This window comes from Ailuropoda melanoleuca, chromosome 9, assembly GCF_002007445.2.
Source record: "Ailuropoda melanoleuca isolate Jingjing chromosome 9, ASM200744v2, whole genome shotgun sequence".
NCBI lineage: Eukaryota > Metazoa > Chordata > Mammalia > Carnivora > Ursidae > Ailuropoda > Ailuropoda melanoleuca.
Genome location: NC_048226.1, coordinates 90,769,824 through 90,786,630, shown reverse-complemented (window position 1 = coordinate 90,786,630; position 16,807 = coordinate 90,769,824). Strand labels below are relative to the sequence as shown.

General features: G+C 43.9%; 1 non-coding gene across 1 annotated transcript; it reads left to right on the top strand.

The window, feature by feature from the left end:
• The first annotated feature begins 2,275 nt into the window (after positions 1 to 2,275).
• LOC117803939 lies at positions 2,276 to 2,385 on the top strand. The gene has a single exon (XR_004628054.1). It is a non-coding gene; the product is annotated as a U6 spliceosomal RNA (small nuclear RNA).
• Positions 2,386 to 16,807: the final 14,422 nt, after the last annotated feature.

The window sequence follows — 16,807 nt, the reverse complement described above, 5'->3', positions numbered from 1 at the left end:
GAGGAGACTGAGGAGAGGGAGAGGGGAGAGAGAGAGAGATTGAGTCAAAGCTATAGCTGGGTCTCCATATCCCTGAAGTTTGGCTAGCTAGCCCCACTGCTCTGCATTCTTGAGAGAAATAGGCAGAAATAGAAATGGCGCCCGCATATACAGACACTGGCTGTCACTGGTTATCACTAAGTGGGGCTTGAGCCTAGTTAGCTGGACTGATATGTGGGTAAACTCTGAGAACTCAGGATGACTGCAGACTGGGCATGGTCCCTTGGATTCTCTTTTTTGGAGTCAAAGAGATTTTGATTCAATAATAAGTTAGCAGTAAGAAACAACCACTGGAATGGGTGGGCTATGTGGTTACTCAGCTTGAGGTAGGCTCTCTGGATCTTCCCATCTCAGTCAGAGCAAATGCCAAAGTCCCCATCTGTGATATGTCTTCCCAAAATACAGACTCCATCTCTCACTAGTTCTCTACTCCCCACCCCATTGGCCTCCTGTCACTCCTTGAAGCACCATGGGTCCTTTGCACCTGCCGTACCCTCTGCCCAGCGTATTCTGTTATTGTGGGGCTACTTCTCTTACTTCCTTAAGGTCCTTATTTAAAACTAACCTTCCCAGTGGGGTCTTCCATGACCGTCCCAGGCAAGATTGTAACTGCTGTCCCAACATTTCACTTCCTGTCCTGATTGTTTCTTCTAAGCCCTTACTACCGTCTAACACACTCTGCTTATTTATACCACTTCGAGTCCGGCTCCCCACTGCGGTGCATATCCCACAAGGGCATGGGTTCTTGTCTATTTTGTTCATTGCTGTATCCCCAGCATCCTAAACAATGCCAATGGCAGCCACATGGTAGGATTCAATATTTACTGAATGAATCAATGACTGCATGCTTAAAAGCAAGGAGACTTCATAGAGAAGCAGGAGAAAGAAGCATTGCACAGACAAGGGACCAGGTAGAGAGAGAGAGAGAGAGAGGTGAAATGCTGATAGGTTTTCTGAAAATTTTCCAGTTCTTGCTTCCAATTTCTAATGAACCTGGGTTTTATTTTCTGTCCACGGTCTGTCCCCATAAAATTATTCTTTTCTTAAGCTAGCTTAAGTGGATTGGTCTTTACTGCAACTAAAAAAACTCGAAGCAAAAGGAATAGAATCAAAGTAGGAAGCTCTAATTGTTTTCTGAGCACACAGGGTGCACTGGAGGATGGGGTGCCCATGCAGTGAATGGTTTTGTGGGTATCTCTCCCAGATAACTAGGTCACAGACAACTGGTGTTTCCCCATGTGGCAAAGCGGAGCATGCACAGAAATCCCTGCCTCCTCTCTCTTTGCTTTTCAAGCACCGCTGAATGCCTCCTAATGATTTCATCTGCTTGGAGGTCGGCTGGGTTTTCCACTTTCATAGAAGGTGGTGGTGCCAGGGGCTGATGCATGCTCTGACTACTGACTTGAAACATGCTTTGATGAATTAGTGCAACCCGGCCAGCCATTTACTTTAAATTTTACCCTTGATTCTTCCTCTAGCAAACAATTAAGGAGCAGCAGTGGCTTCCTGCAGGGGAGACCAATGCCTTCTGTCCTCTGCGGAAACAGCTTTGGCGTTCTTCCAAAAGATGAATGGCATGGACCGGGAGCTCCAGTTTCCCTCGGCTTTCAAGCATCCAAATAAGCAAACATTTAAATGCATACAATAAAATAAAATAAATTCAAATCGCAAACAAGGAAACCAGTCTAGGTTACCGGCAAGTCCTATGACATGACTTGGGGGCTGGGAAATGCATCCTTGAACTTAGCAATGCAGTAAGCCAAGGAGCACTGAGAGGTCACATGAACAACTGGGCCCAGTGACAAGACACCATGTCTTTCTCCTCGCTGGGTGAGTAGCACAGGCCAACCTCAAAAGCTCCTGAGTAAGAGGAAAATGTCTCTTTAACAGTATTAAGGGACAATTTATTATGTGTATCCTTCCAGGGAAGCACAATGTCAGTGCAGGCCCATTGCATTTGCATTATTTCCAGACAACAGCAGCAGCAGAAAAGGACACTGATTTATTTCAGAGCAAGCACAGGTGAATTTAATGTCTGTTGGGACTGAGCCAGGGAGGACTTAACCCACTCTGGTCTCTCAAGTGCTTGAGGGGGGACGGCAGGTTTTGGGAAGGGTCCCATTGGCCTCTGGCTAAATTCAGCTTTCCTGAGCCTATGTTCTTCAATCGCCTGGTCAGAAAAGCTCTTGCAGAGAAAAGGGGATGGAAAAAATCCTGTTTAGGAATAGAAAATCTGGTGCTGGCTTCTCCAGCAGCACATTTACTAAAAATTGGAACGATGCAGAGTATATTAGCATGGTCTCTGCTCAAGGATGACACAAAATTTGTGGAGCATTCCATATTTTTTAGATGGAATTCAAATAAAAACACGAAAGAAAGAAAGAAATAGAAAATCTGGTTTTGTGCCCTAACCCAGCTAATTTTTTCTCAGTGACCTCGGCAAATGATTTAGTCCTTTTATTATTATTTTTATTCTTTTTTAAAAAATACAATTTAGTCCTTTTAAGACGCAGTTATTTCTTTGTAAAGGAGTCTAAGAACACTCCCCTGCAGGGTTGGAGTGAGCTTGCAGTAGGCAAAGGTATTAGAGAGTGCTTTGTGAATTGCATACATGCCATTGTTTGGAGCTGACATCAATTTGGGATTCCTAGCAAATAGCTTTATCCCAGAAGAACCAAGAAGAAGATAATCACAATTTCTCTTTAAACCCTGGCATTCAAGCATTATAAATTTGCAAAAGGTCATGGTAGAAAGTCTGAGGCAGCTCTTCTTAACCTCTTGTTGGGCACATGGAGAAATCAGTTGTAGGGAAGGAAGTGGACTGAACATCAAGGTGGATGAGGTGACCTTAATGATCTTTGCTCTCTGTTCCTTATCAGTATGCCACGTATGCAGTAAGAGTTCAATAAATGCTGGTAGAAGTGAAAGAATTCACTCACTGTCAAACACAACCAGTGTTGCTGTTGACAATGGCAGACTGGAATATTTTCTCTTTAATCCACACTCCAGGTGTCTCTTCTTCCAATATCAGACCTTACAGAGAATGTGTTTGCTGGCCACTCGAGTCATCTTGAAAAGGAACATAGCCCCTATAAACCGGCAACATCCTGGTAAAAGCCACTAGCTTCAGCTTCCAATGGTAGTTCTTTGAAGTCTTAAAGAGCGTTTAATTCTTGTCAAACCATCTTTCAATAACCATTTTAACATATATAGTTAGACAAATTTATAAAATGTTGCCCAGTGTGTTACCTTATTTAATTTCCTGAGCAATCTGATGAAGTAGGAACTATTATTTCTATTTCCCAGAGTAAGAAGCTGAGGCTCCATGAGTCTGCATGACCTGTTTATCGATGTACAGACACTGCCCACATTGGAGTTTGAACACAGGACTCTTGCTTGTGAGTGCATTCCTTTAATACTATCTTATAAAATATCAAATAGGCATCCTTGGCTGCTTCTGTTTCTCCTTCCTTCCTTCTTTTCCTCTCTCCCTCTATCCCTCTCTTATTTCCTACAAGCTCTTATTAGCATGGTGCTAGGTGCCACATGGGGCACAGAGGCAGGAAACAATGAATACAACATCCCCTGTCCTTGAAGAGTTGACAATCTACTGAAGAAGAGGACCTACAGGTAAAGAGATGATTCCAAATACAGGTGATTTTTTACTAAGAACCAACCTTGTTTGAGTAGAGCCTGAAAGGGTGAACTGACAAGCACCTCACTGCCTGGAAGTTGGGAGAGAGAGATAAACACCCGTCCCGGGCACTGCTGTTGCCTTCCTTCTGGAAAAATCATTCACTGAGTCCCAGGCTGCCCCTTTCACAATACGTAGGCTTTCGAAGTCCGTGCCTACACCTTCCCCGCTCTCTTTTGTGTGATGAATGAAAGATAGGTGTGACGCATCCAAGTGGAATCTGCAAATCGCTGATCTTTTAAAACCTACTTTTGTAAATACCAATAAAACAAGTCCTAACACTCGTTCCTCATTCAGGGATTTCATTCAACCAGGAGCCCTGGAGGAGAGAAGCTACTCCCTGTGAGAACTGTTCTCCTTTCAGGGCTCTCGTCTGAAACTGAAACTCATCTCCATGCTCTTCCCTTTTGCCTGCCTTGCTTGATTTTGAGTCAGTTACTCTGTAATCCCTTCTGGTTTCCCTCCTTTGTCTGCCTTCAGTTTGTCTAAACAGCAGACAGAACTGGTGTTTGCCACTCCAAAATGTGTCCAAGTCTGGAGATAATACCCCACAGACACTCAGTAACTATCTGTTTAATGAAGAAATGAATGGATGAATGAAGGAATGGATAATGGCCAGGTTTAAATACCCTATCATTTACCAGTTGCCTGACTCCCAGGAAGGTATTTAACTTGGTTGTGCCTCAGTTTCCCATCCTTGTGAATGGTGTGTGGGAGATTACAGAAATGTCTATATTTATGTACTATATAAAGCACCTGTGATTCATTCCGGTAGTCAAAAAATGGTAGCCATGATGATTATCATTACCGTTATTGAAGAGACCTGAAAGTGACCTGAGAGCCACAAAAGGAATGTTCCTGTAGGGTGAGGAGGGTCAGGGGGATAGTTTCTGTGAGCTGTGAGGAGTAGAGGATTTAAGCAAGCAGAGAAAAAGGTGCAGGGGAAGGCATCTCAGCCAGTAACACTGGGGTAAAGGGAGGAGGTCTGAAATCTTCTGAAGACAAGAAGGATAAGGTGAAAGGTGGGGAGTCAGGCAAGGCTGTAGAAAGAGGTGAGAGAATGAAGAAAATTACATGGTCAAGTGGGTCCCTAAAATTAAGTTGTTAGTGATTATTTTGCAGTTATCATGTGCCGCTGAAATATGGCATAAACTGTGCCCGACAAGGGAAGCTGGTGCCCAGTGCCATACGAGTGGTAAGGGTGACTGCACAGGCTTAGCTGACATGCTGTGGGGGCCCAGAGGAAAGACGGTGGCACTGTCCTTGGGCATCTGGGAGGGGCCTCCTCATGAGCTCATCAAGGATTCCTTCCTCCTCTCTTGGTCTTTCACGTGCTCACTCACTTATTTCCTATATATTCTTGAGCACCTGCTAATTTGCTAGATGTCGAGCTGGATGATAGGGACAGAGCTAGAACAAGACAGACTCAGTCATGGAGTCTTGAGTTCGGTAGGTGGTCTCCTGATGTTCATGGGGAAGATGCCACTGGAGGCAGAGACAGTGGTGTGACAAAGAGCACGGAGAATTTTCGAACAAGCATGGGCTTTCCCAAGCAGCCCAGTGGGAATGGCAGGGATGTGCACAGTCCAAATGTCCTTTGGGGTTGAGGCTGTCATAATATGCCAAGCAAAGGAGCAGATGGAGGATGGTAAACAGGGAGATTCATGTTTCAGGAACGGAGCCTGTGGTGGTGGGTGGGCTGGAAGGGAATGAGACAGCCCTTTTAGAGAAATAATAGTGGAGATGGTGGAGGGCTTCTAGGAGGAGGCAAGGTGAACTACAGGTCAGATGGTGAGGTGAAAGGATGTTTCTGGATGCAGAGTTCTCCCCTAGCCAGGAGTGAAGGATAGCACACCAGTCACTTAGTTGGACCCTGGGGAGGGGCAATGAGCCCCTGAATGGGGGAAGAAGGAGCCTGAGGGTGGGGAGGAGACAAACTTCAGTGGGACAGTTGTTAGAGTCCTAACTGTGACAAGCAGGACTGATGGTCTAATTCTTTGAGGTGCCAACTCTAACATTTCCCTTCCCCGGGGATTCACTGTGGACCTGTGAGAAGAAGGGGTGGGTTTATTGGCATCAGTCCCATTCTTTGTAGCGGGATAACTTCATGACATCTGAGGAAGAGTCATCCAGTCCACCTAGGGCTGAATTTGAGATTCAAAATGACTTTGGATGGAAAAGGGTGGAGTCAAACAGCAAATCACTCAAAATTCCATGTGTAAAAAGAAAACAAAGATGTCTTGATTTATCACCACCTTTGTGAAATCTCTTCCATCCAGTTAAGGTCTNGGAGTGAAGGATAGCACACCAGTCACTTAGTTGGACCCTGGGGAGGGGCAATGAGCCCCTGAATGGGGGAAGAAGGAGCCTGAGGGTGGGGAGGAGACAAACTTCAGTGGGACAGTTGTTAGAGTCCTAACTGTGACAAGCAGGACTGATGGTCTAATTCTTTGAGGTGCCAACTCTAACATTTCCCGTCCCCGGGGATTCACTGTGGACCTGTGAGAAGAAGGGGTGGGTTTATTGGCATCAGTCCCATTCTTTGTAGCGGGATAAAGTCATGACATCTGAGGAAGAGTCATCCAGTCCTCCTAGGGCTGAATTTGAGATTCAAAATGACTTTGGATGGAAAAGGGTGGAGTCAAACAGCAAATCACTCAAAATTCCATGTGTAAAAAGAAAACAAAGATGTCTTGATTTATCACCACCTTTGTGAAATCTCTTCCATCCAGTTAAGGTCTTGTGCCAGGGGAAGCAGTGTGAAGAAAAGTCAATGCAAAGAATTTTGTAAAATCTCTGTCCTTTGCTTGTGTTTCTTTCCCACTCAGATTATCTTTTTGTGCTGCATGCCACGTTCTAAAAAACACAGACAGAAATTCCCCAAAGACTTCCTTCTGCCAAGGCCCCTCCACTCCCACAGCACTTTTTACATCTCCCCAGTGACAGTGCCCTAACTACAGACCATCATCATTATTTTTCTTACATGGAGGCAGCACTAAACCTTTTTCTCTAGTGGCCCCATCATCTAAAGCAGGGTCCGGCATGCCCTGAATAAATGAATGTTTGCGGAATAAACTGAATGATTAATGGTGGCTAACATGTGTTCTGGCATTCTCTAGTGCCTGCTTTTGCAAGGGACACTCATGGAGATGAGGGGAAGAGAAAGTGTTAGGCAAATACACTCTTTCCTGTGCGCTCTTCATGTCACTGCCCATTCTATGTGCTTAAAAGGAAGAATTTGCTTCAGACGAAACTGCATGTGGTGTCCTGCAGTGGCTCATAAATTCCAGTTGGCAGAAACAGCTGGGCTAGTTGCCTAAGAATCTCTGGAGATTCTGAATCAGTAGTTTCGGGGTGGACCCTGGAATGAAAAAAAAATTGTATCTCTGTATCTCTTTACTATCTATCTATCTATCATCTATCTATCTATCTATCTATCTATCTATCTATCTATCATCTATCTTTTCCTTCCATCCATCCATCCATCCATCCATCCATCCATCCATCCATCCATCCATTCATCCAACCATCCCTCCATCCATCCATCCTTCTTCCCAGTCACCCCAAAGTTTGGGCAATGCTTTTGTGAGACAAGAACACCACCACTGGAGTTCGGAGACATGGATTGGAATTTGGGGGTCCACCACCGATTAGTAACTGGGACAGTAGCTTATTTTCTTTAAGCCTTGGAGAGCCCGTTTGTAAAATGACAACAATAATCTACCTCTCGGGACTGTCTGGAGATGTGATTGAATAACACTTGTAAACAGAAGAGACCCGGAGTAGGTTCTCGGTTATTGATAGTAGAATTTGAACGTACATGAGAGAAGAAAGAGCAGGGAGACCAAGGTTTTTGGGACAGCTTATAACCAAACAGGAAAACTAGAGCATTCGGATATAGGTAGGACCTGATGATTCATCTGCTGTGTTTTAAATTGCTTGGGCTGTGGCAACGTGGAAAGAAGCCCTTGCTGGAGGATTCATCTCCCAGGGGGCATGAGGAAGTCCTTCTTGGACAGTTGTCAGTCTAACCCAGAAAGTAATAGGATTAACCCCCAGAAAAGTCAAGAGCTGAGAAATGCATACTGTGATCAGCGTGAGAAGCTCTCTTTGCTTGGGGAATGGCAGAGTGACCACTCCTATAGGTGCTACCAAAGGGCAGGTCCAGCATGTGGGCCTGGGGAGAAGGATGGATGGCAAAGAAACCATTAGTCAGACATCAGGGTCCAGAGAACAGACCTCCATGTTGTGGCCTCACATGGAGCTGTCAATGCCAACTGTAATCATGTGCTTTTCAAGGCACAAATACTCTGCAAGCTTATGGCAAAATTGATGTGACTCCATGAGCCAAAAACATCTATTGGGTACTTATAATGTACAAATATGGAGGGAACCTGGAGCTTATCAATGTGGGCTGGGTATTTTTTTCTTCCCTTTGCCCCCTGTGGAGACTTTGGGTATGGCTCTTACCTCTTTGGACAGAAATCATTTGAGTTTGTCTTATCTGCTACCATTTTGTTTTTGTTTTTGTTTCTCTTGCACTTAGCGCAGTGGTTAGCAAATAACAGACACTGAAGATATTCAAAATGGCCTTTTGAGGAAATTGAATTATGGGGCAGGCGTTTTAAATTGGCTTATGCATCCAGGGGTATAGTTTATGTGCTGGGAGTAATTTTATGTTCCAGAAGTCAACATGAACAGCATCCCGAAGTCCTAACTCTTCCTAAAACATTGGTGAAAGAAAGGCAAGGAACTCATCTATTGGATTTATAACAAAATACATAGTAACCTTAAAATGAACCTTGATATGTTATAAAGTAGGACATTAAATCTGCACGGATTTTGGGATTAAAACAAACATCGAGGCAAAGTCTTTCTCTTTCTCTTGTGACCGCCCAGATACACAGGGCTCCTTGGATTATGCTGGCAGTCGTTCGTGGTCAGCTATGTGAAGGCAAGGACTGTGTTTTTGCTCCATGATGAATGCCTAGCATCAAGCACAATGCCTATCTCACAGGAGGCACTCAAGAAAAATTTGCTCAATAAGTGGAAGAGTGTTTTCTGAATTATTCTTTGCATGTTTCTCTTCTCTTTTCCAATAGAGTGTAAACTCCTAGAAGGTGTGTCCTAGTTGTGCTTGGGTCTCTAATGCCTGACACGGAATAAGCTCTTGCTAGATGTTCATCTCCCGATTCACTGTGTATCCACCGAGCCTAGCACAGCTCTTTGCGAATACCAGGCATCATGCATCCTTAGAAGTGATGCTGGCTTTGAGGTCATGGAGAGCTATGATCGAATTGCTAATTTCCACATTGAACACCTTCTTACTTAGCCTTTCTTAGCCTCCATTTCCCTGTCTGTAGAGCAAGAATAACATTTCCAACTCCCCAGGAGGGATGCCAAGTATCAATGATATTTTTGCATGAGATTCTTGTCACACAGCAAGTCTTCAGCAAATGCTCATCCTTTCCTCCCTGTTGCTTCTGTTTTGTTCCTAGACACTTGTTTCTGTGCCTTGAATGAGATTCAAAAGGACTAAGTCTTGGTTCTGGTCCTAAGCTTTAGCTCTGGTTCTGCAGAATGAGATGCTTCCTTGGTCTAGTTCCAAGAAAATCCCTGGTAGCATTTGAAGTTTAATTTTTCTATCAGCAAAATGGGTATGATACTTGCAACCATTTTCTGCTGGTGTCCTGGGAAGAAGAATGAGATAATATCTGGAAGGAGACTTGAGCTTTAGAGATGAAAAGTGCTGTCTAGATTCAAAGCCCAGATCTTTATGATATTACTCTCCAATGACTTCTTGGATTTTTTTTTTTAGATGGCAGGAGGCTGCCTGACCTGCAGACGCAGTCGTTAGCTCTGTCCCCTTCCTAAAAGCCCTTTGAAATAATTTGGAAGCATCCTTGAGTGTGGTTACTTGGCTTTACCTCTCCTCCTGCCCCTCCCTTGTTTCACTGCTCTCTGAGGTTGGAGGTAATTGTTTTTGGGGTCAGAGGAAAAGTGAAGCAATCCCAGAGATAATTGCCTCATGGTCAGGACATCAGGGTTCAAGTCCTGACTCTGACTCTCACTAGCATTGGGCAAATCAATGATCATCTCTGGGTCTGATCTGAAAACAATGAGGTTGGACTGGATAAACTTCCAGTTCCTAACCAGCCTTAAGTATGTGGACCAGAGGCCTGTCGGGAGAGCATAGTAGATAGGTGTGGAAGTAGAACTAAAAATGGTGGTAGAGCGCAGGCCGGAGAGATTCCTCACTGGGAAGGAGGTTGTCAGGGAGCACTAGAGGAATGGGGGGGGGGCCATGAGCAATCCGATTGGGCAAGGCCTTGAAATCCAGGCAGAGAAGTTGAGAACTTGTACCGCACAGGCTTTCCTTCTTCTGGGAGGCAATATGGTGACCCAGCAAGAGCAACAGCGTGGCTCTGCAGCCAGGCTGACCCCATGGCCTTACAACTAATTAGTTATGTCTTTGGGCAGGTTATTATGCTTTCAAAATCTCAATTTTTATTTTCTATAAAATGGCAATAAAATACTCACCTTATGGGGTTGTTACAAGAATTAGGTGATGTGGCACGTGGGAGTATAGTGGATCTTCATTATTCGTGGATTCTGTTTTTGTGAGCTTGCCTACTTGCTAAGATTGCCTTGTGACCCCCAAATTGAGACTGGCTGTGCTCTCACAGTCATTGATGAACACGCATAGGGTAGCAAAACTTCGGGTCACTCGACACATACGTTCCCAGCTGAGGTCGAACAAGGAGCCCGTTGGCCTTCTTGTTTTAGCTCTCACATTGTAAACAAGTGTCCCTTCTGCGCTCTATTTAGTGCCAAGCTTTTCACATTTTTATGCTCGTTTTTGGTGACTTTGCAATTTAAAATGGTCCCCAAGCGTAGTGCTGAAGGGCTGTCTAGTGTTCCTGAGCACAAGAGGGCTGTGATGTTCCTTCTGGAGAAAATACATGTGTAGATAAGCTTCATTTAGGTACGATTTACCCTGCTCTAGGCCATGAATGCAACATCAATGAGTCAACAATAGATATATTAAATAAGGTGTTAGTAAGGAGATGATGAGCAGTTGTCTGCAGACAGAATTTTTTTTTTTATAATTAATTTTATTTTATTATATTATGTTAATCACCATACAGTACATCCCCTGATTCTGATGTAAAGTTTGATGCTTCATTAGTTGCGTATAACACCCAGTGCACCATGCAATACGTGCCCTCCTTACTACCCATCACCAGTCTATCCCATTCCCCCACCCCCTCCCCTCTGAAGTCCTCAGTTTGCCTCTCACAGTCCATAGTCTCTCATGTTTCATTCCCCCTTCTGATTACCCCCCTTTTCTTTATCCCTTTCTTCCCCTACCGATCCTCCTAGTTCTTATGTTCCATAGATGAGAGAAATCATATGATAATTGTCTTTCTCTGCTTGACTTATTTCACTTAGCATTATCTCCTCCAGTGCCGTCCATGTTGCAGCAAATGTTGAGAATTCGTTCTTTCTGATAGCTGAGTAATATTCCATTGTATATATGGACCACAGCTTCTTAATCCAGTCATCTGTTGAAGGGCATCTCGGCTCCTTCCATGATTTGGCTATTGTGGACAATGCAGCTATGAACATTGGGGTGCATATGGCCCTTCTCTTTACTACGTCTGTATCTTTGGGGTAAACACCCAGTAGTGCAATGGCTGGGTCATAGGGTAGTTCAATTTTTAACTTTTTAAGGGACCTCCACACTGTTTTCCAGAGTGGCTGTACCAACTTGCATTCCCACCAACAATGTAGGAGGGATCCCCTTTCTCCACATCCTCTCCAACAATTGTTGTTTCTTGCCTTGTCTATCTTTGCCATTCTAACTGGCGTAAGGTGGTATCTCAGTGTGGTTTTGATTTGAATTTCCCTGATGGCTAATGATTTTGAACATTTTTTCATGTGTCTGTTAGCCATTTGTATGTCTTCATTGGAAAAGTGTCTGTTCATATCTTCTGCCCATTTTATGATTTGTTTATTTGTTTCTCGTGTATTGAGTTTGAGAAGTTCTTTGTAGATCTTGGATACCAGTCCTTTATCTGTGGTGTCCTTTGCAAATATATTCTCCCATTCCGTGGGCTGTCTCTTAGTTTTTTTGACTGTTTCCTTGGCTGTGCAGAAGCTCTTTATCCTGATAAAGTCCCATAAGTTCATTTTATCTTTTATTTCTCTTGCCTTTGGAGATGTGTCGTGAAAAAGGTTGCTCTGGCCGATGTCATAGAAGTTGTTGCCTATGTTCTCCTCTAGAATTTTGATGGATTCCTGTCTCACATTGAGGTCTTTCATCCATTTGGAGTTTATTTTTGTGTATGGTGTGAGAGAGTGGTCAAGTTTCATTCTTTTGCATGTAGCTGTCCAATTTTCCCAGCACCATTTATTGAAGAGACTGTCTTTTTTCCACCGGATGTTTTTTCCTGCTTTATCAAAGATTAGTTGCCCAAAGAGCCGAGGGTCCATTTCTGGGTTCTCTATTCTGTTCCATTGGTCGATGTGTCTGTTTTTGTGCCAGTACCATGCTGTCTTTGTGATCACAGCTTTGTAGTACAGCTCGAAATCCGGCATTGTGATGCCCCCAGCTTTGTTTTTCCTTTTCAACAGTTCCTTGGAGATTCGGGGCCTTTTCTGGTTCCATACAAATTTAAGGACTATTTGTTCCAGTTCTTTGAAAAATGTCCTCGGTATTTTGATCGGGATAGCATTGAAAGTGTAGATTGCTCTGGGTAGTATGGACATTTTAACTATGTTAATTCTTCCAATCCATGAGCATGGAATATTTTTCCATCTTTTTATGTCTTCCTCAATATCTTTCAAAAGTGATCTATAGTTTCTAGCATATAGGTCCTTTACGTCTCTGGTTAAGTTAATTCCAAGGTAACGCATGGTTTTTGGTGTTATTGTAAATGGGATGGATTCCCTAATTTCTCTTTCTTCAGTCTCGTTATTCGTGTATAGAAATGCAACTGATTTCTGGGCATTGATTTTGTATCCTGCCACCTTACTGAATTGTTCTATAACTTCTAATAGTTTGGGAGTGGATTCCTTTGGGTTTTCCATATAGAGTATCATGTCATCTGCAAAGAGAGACAGTTTGACTTCTTCTTTGCCGATTTGGATACCTTTGATCCCTTTTTGTCTTCTGATTGCTGTTGCAAGGACTTCTAGTACTATGTTGAATAATAGTGGCGAGAGTGGGCATCCTTGTCGTGTTCCTGATCTTAAGGGAAAGGCTTCCAGCTTTTCCCCATTGAGAATAATGCTTGCAGTAGGCTTTTCATAGATGGCTTTTATGAGATTGAGAAATGTACCCTCTATTCCTACACTCTGAAGGGTTTTAATCAGGAAAGGATGCTGTATTTTGTCAAATGCTTTTTCTGCATCAATTGAGAGGATCATATGGTTCTTGAGTCTTTTCTTGTTGATATGATGTATCACATTGATTGATTTGCGAGTGTTGAACCATGCTTGCATCCCAGGTATGAATCCCACTTGGTCATGATGGATAATCCTTTTAATGTACTGTTGGATTCTATTAGCAAGGATCTTGTTGAGGATTTTGGCATCCATATTCATTAGAGAAATCGGTCTGTAATTCTCCTTTTTGAGGGGGTCTTTGCCTGGTTTGGGGATCAAGGTAATATTAGCCTCATAGAATGAGTTTGGTAGCTTTCCTTCTGTTTCTATTTTTTGAAATAGCTTTAGGAGAATAGGTATTATTTCTTCTTTGAATGTTTGGTAGAATTCCCCAGGAAAACCGTCTGGGCCTGGAGTTTTATTATTTGGAAGGTTGTTTATCACTGACTCAATTTCTTCATAGTTAATTGGCCTATTTAAGAAATCTATTTCTTCCTGTTTCAGTCTTGGTAGTTTATAGGTTTCCAGGAAGGCCTCCATCTCTTCCAGATTGTTTAGTTTTTTGGCATATAGCTGTTGATAAAAGTTTCTAATAATCCTTGCAATTTCAATGGTGCTGGTCGTGACCTCTCCCTTTTCAGTCATAATTTTAATAATCTCAGTCCTTTCTCTTTGTTTTTGGACAAGTTTTGCCAGTGGTCTATCAATTTTATGGATTCTCTCAAAGAACCAGCTTCTAGTCCTGTTGATCTGCTCTACTGTGGTTCTGGTCTCTAATTCATTGATTTCTGCTCTAATCTTGGTCAACTCCTTCCTTGTCAGTGGGTTAGGCCTGTCCCTCTGTTGCTGTTCCAGTTTCTTGAGGTGAGAATATAGAAACTGCATTTTAGATTTTTCTATTCTTTTGAGTGAGGCTTGGATGGCTATGTATTTCCCCCTTAGGACTGCCTTTGCAGTATCCCATAGGTTTTGGACCGTTGTGTATTCATTCTCGTTGGTCTCCATAAATTGTTTAATTTGTTTTTTGATTTCCTGGTTTATCGAGTCATTCTTGAGCAGGATGGTTCTTAGCCTCCAAGTGTTTGAGTTTCTTCCAGGTTTTTCCTTGTGGTTGAGTTCCAATTTCAGAGCGTTGTGGTCTGAGAATATGCAGGGGATAATTTCAATCTTTTGGTATTGGCTGAGACCTGTTTTGTGTCCCAGAGCATGATCTATTCTTGAGAATGTTCCATGGGCATTTGAATAGAATGAGTATTCTTTGGTTCTGGGGTGTAGTGTTCTATATATATCTATGAGGTCCAACTCGTCGAGTATGGCATTCAAAGCCTTTGATTCTTTGCTTAGTTTTTGCCAGGGTGTTCTGTCTATTTCTGATAGTGGGGTGTTGAGGTCCCCTACTATTACTGTGTTCTTATCTATATGTCTCTTTATTTTGGTTAAGAGTTGGCTTGTGTATCTTGCTGCTCCCCTGTTGGGGGCATATATATTAATAATTGTCATATCCACTTGTTGAATACTTCCTTTAAGAATAATATAGTGCCCTTCTGTATCTCTCTCTATGGCCTCTAGTTTAAAATCCAGTCTATCTGATATGAGAATTGCTACTCCAGCTTTCTTTTGAGGTCCATTTGCGTGGAAGATGGTACTCCATCCCCTTACTCTAAGTCTGAATGCATCTTTGGGTTCAAAATGAGTCTCTTGTAGACAGCAAATGGATGGGTCATGTCTTTTTATCCAATCTGCAACCCTGTGGCGTTTTATGGGAGAGTTTAAGCCATTTAGATTGATAGAGATTATTGACAGATATGATTTTAATGATGCCATTTCTCTTTAAAGTCTTTGTATCGGTTGTGACTTGCTGCTCTGTATCACTCTTGGGGCCTTTTTACCTTTATAGAGCCCCCCTTAATATCTCCTGTAGGGCTGGTTTCGTGGTTACGAAATTGGTTAATGATTGGCGATTTTGGAACGTCTTTATTTCTCCATCAATTCTGAATGACAGCTTTGCTGGATAAAGGATCCTTGGCTGCATGTTTTTCTCTGAAAGAGCTTTAAAAATGCCCCCCCAAGCCTTTCTCTCATTCCAGGTCTCTGTAGACAGGTCTGACGTAATCCTGATACCTTTGCCTTGGTACGTGAGAAATTTCTTTGCCCTGGCCGCTTTCAATACTGTATCCTTGGATCTAATATTTGCGAATTGCACTATGACATGCCGTGGCGTAGGTTTGTCCTGGTTGAGCTTGGATGGGGTCCTCTCTGCCTCTTGGACACGAATGCTTGTTTCCCTTGCTAGATTAGGGAAGTTTTCAGCTACAATTTGTTCAAATATCTCTTCTAGACCTCTGTTTTTCTCCACCCCTTCAGGGATGCCGATGATTCTGACATTGGATCGTTTCATAGAGTCAGTAATCTCCCGTAATCTACATTCGTGGGCGTGGATTTTTTTAAGACCAGCTTCTATTTTCGTTTTTTCTTCTACTAACCCATCCTCCAATTCGCTAACGCGTTCCTCTGCCTCGGTGACCCTGGCCGTCAGAGCCTCTAGTTTTGACTGTATTTGGCCCATAGAATTTTTAATTTCTGTCAGATTCGCTCTCATTTCTGCCCTTAGGGATTCTATATTCTCAGCAACGCTTTCTCTGATGCTTTTTTCAAGTTTACTCATCATCTTGACCATTGTTGCTCTGAATTCCATTTCTGATAATTGGGATACATCCATATGTATTAATTCTGTGGCCGAGGCCAATTCTGTGGCAGAGGCCACAGACTCATTATCTTTTCTTTGCTGGGGGGGACTTCTCCTTCTCGTCATTCTGATGAAGAGAGATTGCAGGGTTGTCCAGAGCCCAAGTGTTGACTGGGACCCAGGCCGTGCGCCCTTGTTTTATAGAGATCTTAGGGATGTGGGCTTCTTCCTTAAAGAGTTTATTTATTTATTTGAGAGAGAGAGAGACAGTCAGCAAGAAAGGGAACCCAAGCAGAGGAGTGGGAGAGGAAGAAGCAGGTTCCCGGTGGAGAAGCCCGATGAGGGACTCCTTTCCGGAACGTTGTAAACACACCCTAATCCGAAGACAGGTGCTTGGTGACTGCGCCACTCAGGCGCTCCGGGTTGTGGGCTTCTTGATTTTTCAGCCTGCCTTCTGGGGGAGGGGCCTGCCTGCCGGTACTCAGAAAACCCTGTTTGGGTAGAGTCTCTGTGTCCCTTGCGAGGGGGGATGGGGATGGGCACCCTGTGAGCCGGTATTTCCGGGCTTTTGTTCTCTGGCGGCTTTCCCTGGCGGTTTGCTATGCCTCTTCTGAGAGAGCAGCAGCGGCTGAAATTCAGCCTCTGTCTCAGAACAGAGGGATCGCGGATCGTTCTCCACTGATGTTCTGGCCACTTTAACTCTGTTTCTGTTGGTGCTGCTCAACCCTGCAGCATCCCGGGCTGTGCGCCCCACACCCGGCGTCCCAGCCCTCACTTCCAGGGCCGGCACGTCTCTGTCCTTTGTGTTTCCAACCCCGCCAGCCGCCAGCCGCCCCGCGCGGGCTCCCGGAGCTCCCCGTCTCAGTCTGGTGTCTCACGGGTGCTGACCGCGAGTCCGCCTGCTCCCCCGTGCAGGTGGCCCTCCAGCCGCCAGCCGCCCCGCGGACGCTCCCGGAGCTCCCGGTCTCAGCCTCGATCCAGTGAGCACACCGGAGCTC